This window comes from Carlito syrichta, unplaced genomic scaffold (genome assembly GCF_000164805.1).
Source record: "Carlito syrichta isolate Samal-C Ts95f unplaced genomic scaffold, Tarsius_syrichta-2.0.1 Scaffold309703, whole genome shotgun sequence".
NCBI classification, from domain to species: domain Eukaryota; kingdom Metazoa; phylum Chordata; class Mammalia; order Primates; family Tarsiidae; genus Carlito; species Carlito syrichta.
This window is the reverse complement of record NW_007253799.1, coordinates 343,944-349,119: the sequence shown is the minus strand read 5'-3', so window position 1 is coordinate 349,119 and position 5,176 is coordinate 343,944.

Sequence of the window (5,176 nt, the reverse complement as noted above, 5' to 3'; positions counted from 1 at the left end):
CCACTGCATTCCAGTCTGGGGCAACAGAGTGAGACTCCAACTAAAAAAAAAAAAAAAAATTGTTTAAAAGCAAAAACTGCAAACCGTGGAAAATGGGAACAATAAACTCCCAAGTTTAGCTGTGTTCATTCTGGTCTCAGTTTTCTGCTAGAGCCAGCAGGAGCCTTTTCTGGTTGCGGTGCCAAGTGGAAAAGGAGGGAGGGAATGGGGTCAACAGCTCCTGAACACATCCTAGTGGTCTCAGGGGCCAATGGCCCTTCCTGATCCCTAACGCTCAGTGGGCCTCCATGGCCGGCTCCCAACAAAGGGAAGGGACACTTTCAGCGACAAATCCTACCTTCCAGGAGACTCACTGAGCCCTGAACAAGGTAGGGTTTTGGAAAAGGACCTAGATCAAAATCATTTCTCTGCCATATGCAAATGTGTTATTATCTCTCTGAGCCTCGTTTTCCTCCTCTGTGGAGTGGGAAGGAGACTCATTTTTCGGGTAACATAAGCGTTGAAGGGCCACACGAGATGAAGTGAGGGCCTAGCTCAATGCCTGGCACATCTCCATTGTGTCATGAAGCCCTGAAGGACTATCTTCTGGAAGTGGACCTAGACTCAGTCTATGCAGCTCCAGAGCAGAACTCAGCCTGATGAATGCAAGCTGCCAGGAGACAGACCTCACTTCACAGAGGTCTGAGTGGAAGGAAGAACTTTCTACTTGGCAGAACAGGAAGGAAGCCCTGGGAGGAGATGAATTTCCTGTCACAGGGATATATGAGCCGAGGGAGATGCTACCTGTCAGGACTGATGCAGTGGGGACCAATTCTGCATAAGGTTTGGCAGGGGCGGTGAGTGTGGAAAATCTGAAAGATGGGAATCAGGTAAAGCATTTCCATTTAGTGCCTTCTATGATTCAGGATTCATTCAACCAACTGACTGCCTCCCCTAAGCCTCCTCTAAGCTGGGCCCTAGGTGGGACACTGGGAACAGAGCTGGATCTATGCACCAGCTGCTCTAATCCTCCCAACAGTCCTCTGTAGCAGGGGTCCCCAAGTGGCCTGTTAGAAACTGGGCCACACAGTAGGAAATGAGAGGTGGACAGATGAACGAAGCTTCATCTGTATTTATAGCCACTCCCCATCACTCGCAAACCACCCAAGCTCTTCCTCCTATCAGATCAAGCAGCGGTATTAGATTCTCATAGGAGCATGAACCCTATCGTGAACTGCAAGCATGTGAGGGACCTAGGCTGCACACTCCTTATAAAAATCTAACGCCTGATGATCTGAGGTGGAGCCAAGGCAGTGATGCTAGCACTAGGGAGTGGCTACAATTACAGATTAACATTAACAGTGAGGTTTGACTGCACAGAGACCATAATAAATCAATTGCTTGCAGACTCATATCAAAATCCTATCAGTGACTGGCAAGTGATTTGATGTACTTCAATTGTACAGTTGCATCTGGTGGCAGGCTTTAAGTTAGAATTCGACACTTATTTTAGTACACACGTGACCCACCCATGATTTTATTTACCACTTCTATCTGTGCCTTTTTTTTTTTTTTTTGAGTCAGAGTCTCACTCTGTTGCCCAGGCTGGAGTGTAGTAACATGTTCATGGCCACCCCAGCATCAACCTGCTGGGCTCCAGAGATCCTTCTGCCTCAGCCTTCCAAGTAGCCGGAACTGTAGACATGCACTACCACACCTGGCTAATTTTTTATTTATTGATTTATTGTAGAGACTAGGTCTCACCAAATTGCCCGGGCTGGTCTCAACCCTGCAGACTCAGACAATCCACTCACTTCAGCCTCCCAAAGGGCTGGAATTACAGGCTGAGCCACCGAACCTGGCCCATGCCTCTTTTTTTTTAAATGATGAGTTGTATAATTATTTCATTATATGTTACAATGCATCCTAGAGGAGGTGACATCTGCGCTACAACAATAAATATTATGTGCTTGAATCATCCTGAAACCAACTCTCCCACCCACAGTCTGTGGAAAAATTGTCTTTCATGAAACAAGTCCCTGATGCCAAAAAGTTTGGGGACCACTGCTCTACAGAAGCTGTCATTGTCACCGTGTTTCAAAGAAACTGCAGTTCAGCCAAAGTGGCTTACAGAAAGACCCATAGACAGAGTGGCTGTTGCAGTTGGGATTAGAATTCAGTCTTGCCTGTCTCCTAAATCCTTTTCCACTACCCAAGCATGCCTAATATCCAGATGCTAGAAACTCTTTACAGTCTCAAGGAGCTCCCCAAACAGCATCCAGGGTCTTCTGGGTACCAAGTGGATACTGATAGACATGAGCTAACAGGCTGAGAGGTCAGTGGCAGGAGGGTGTGGTCTCCCTGCAGCATGCTCTGTGCCCCAGAAGTCCCTCCAGCCTGGGCCATGCGGAGGGCCCAGGAGAACATGCTGAGGTCAGACCTCACTGCTCACATGATGAGCCAAGCTGCCTGGACCAGGGCTCCCTGAGGGAACTTGAAACCCGGCTGGGTTCCACCAGCTCCAAGAATAGCAGCTGACCCTACTCTCCCCCAGCTGATGGCCTCCGATCAGGTTCCAGGAGGCCCCAGTGGACTCCAGACATCAATGGCAGCAAGCTTTGACCTTGAATCTGCTCTAGGGTGGTGTAATAACAGCAGCTTTCATTAATTGCCTACTTTGTGCAGGGCACCTCCTGGAGAAGAAGGCATCCTTTGAGGGAGGTCTAGGAAGCATGGAGTCCATTTTACAGATGAGGAAATTGGGGCTCAGAGACAGTAAGAATTTGCCTGAGGTCATGGTCAGTACACAGCAGAGCTGAATTTGAGCCTGAGCTGCCTCTGCCAATGACCCTGCTTCTGTGAGGAGAGTGGAGCATTCTCAAGACCTCGGAAGAGTCCTGGGCAGAGGAGACAAATTCCATCAGCCTCAAAGTGATGTTATTCCAGCAGAGTGTAGCCCAGTTTCTTAAAACACAAGACCTGAGAGCCATCAGAGACCCTGGAGAGCATCTTCAGGAAGGCAGTGAAGGATTCCCAACTCTTAGGCTGGTGTGTGTATTACTAATCCACTAACACAGAGGGCAGGCTCCGACAAAGGGAAAGGTGGGCAGACTGCATCTTCCAGCCAGCCAGGTCCAAGCTAGGCTTACAGCTCACAGATGGACGCCAGAGTCCACGTGTGCTGTGTAACTCTCTTGGTGCCAAATACTTCCTGCTTTCTCAGGTGTGCCAGGAGCTTCCCAGGCTCAGTTTCCATGTCAGGGGGAGGGATATGGGGGATGAAGAACTGAAGATACAGGATGCAGCTCAGGACTGGCTCATGGATGTGTGACCTGTGCATTTGCACAGGCTCCTGTGCCTGGTTTAAGGCTCTCTGTCGCCGTCTAGAAATTCTTTTTTTGAGTCAGAGTGTCACTCTGTTGCCCAGGCTGGAGTGCAGTAGCATGCTCACAGCCACTGCAGACTCGACCTCTGGGCTCAGGTGATCCTTTTGCCTCAGCCTACCAAGTAGCTGAAACCACAGGCACGTGCCACCACACATTTTACTTATTTTAGATACGAGGTCTTGCCAAATTCCCCAGGCTGGTCTCTCGAACTTCTGGGCTCAGGCAATCCTCTCGCCTCTGCCTTCCTAAGTGCTGGGATTACAGGCTTGAGCCACTGTGCCCAGCTTGAAATTCTTAATTATTGTTGAACAAGGGGCCCTGCATGTTCATTGTATACTGGACTCTCCAAATTATGTAGTTTATTTATTTGTGTGCTGTGCTCTGGGGTGGGAGACAGCAGTGCCCCCCCGCCCCACTTCCCCATCCTGCAGTGGTCCTGGGACTTGTCAGAGGCTTGTCAAACCTACAGACCAATGGTTGAGTCATGGACAGGAAGGAAGCTAGTCCCAGCCCCACCAGACAGATCTGGCCCAGGGTAACAGGGTAAGGAAGAAGACAGGCTCTAAGGATATTCTGGGGATAGAGTTGGAGCTCACAGAGGAGGGGCGTGGTCTGAGGTCAAGTTCAGCTCAGTGTCAGAAAGACTTTCCTAACTGTCAAAAAGTAATTATAATATGTAAAATATACCCCAATAAGCTGTTAAAAATGTAATCATAATACGAGCAGCTGACACTGAGTGCTTACTATATGCAAGAAGTGGGGCTAAACATTGCATTAAAAGTATAGAGGATATGACCGGGCATGGTGGCTCACGCTTATAATCCCAGCATTTTGGGAGGCCAAGGTGAGAGGATTACCTGAGTCCACAGGTTTGAGACTAGCCTGGGCAACTTGGCAAGACCTCATTTCTACAATAAATCAAAAAATTAGTCGGGTGTGGTGGCATGCACCTATAGTTCCAGCTACTTGGAAGGCTGAGAAGGAAGGATCGTCTGAGCCCAGCAGATTGAGGCTGCAGTGGCCAAGAACATGCCTGGCTGACAGAGTGAGACTCTGACTCAAAAAAAAAAAGAAAAGAAAAGAAAATTATGGGGAATAAGACTGGGTGTGGTGGCTCACACCAGAATGTCCTGAGTCCAAGGGTTTGAGACCAGCCTGGGCAACTTGGCAAGACCTTGTCTCTATAATGAATCAAAAAATTAACCAGGTGTGGTGAGGTGCACCTGTAATTCCAGCTACTTGGAAGGCTGAGGCGGAAGGATCAGTTTGAGGCTGCGGTAGCTGGTAAGCATGCCACTGCATTCCTGCCTGGGGGACAGAGTGAGACTCCGACTCAAAAAAAAAAGAAAAAAAAAAGGAAGATAGCAGAGTGGTAAAGAACAATCTCTGGAACTATACTGCTCTACCACTTCTTAGCTGTGTGACCTGGGGCAAGTTACTTGGCCTCTCTGTGTTTTAGCTGTTTTGTGTCTTTATCTGGGAATTTTTAAAATTGGGGTTTTTGGGGGAGGGTTGTTTTTTTGAGTAGGTGCCCTTTTCAAATTTTGTTTATTTGTTTATCTATTTATTTATTGAGTCAGAGTCTCACTCCTTTGCCCAGGCTGGATGACACGCTCACAGCAACTCCAGCACCGACTTGCTAGGCTCAGGAGATCCTTCCACCTCAGCCTTCTGAGTAGCCAGAACTATAGGTGCGTGCTACCACACCTGGCTAATTTTTTTATTTTATTGTAGAGACACGGTCTCACCAAGTTGCCCAAGCTGGTCTCAAATTCCTGGCCTCAAGTGATCCTCCTGCCCCCACTTCAGAG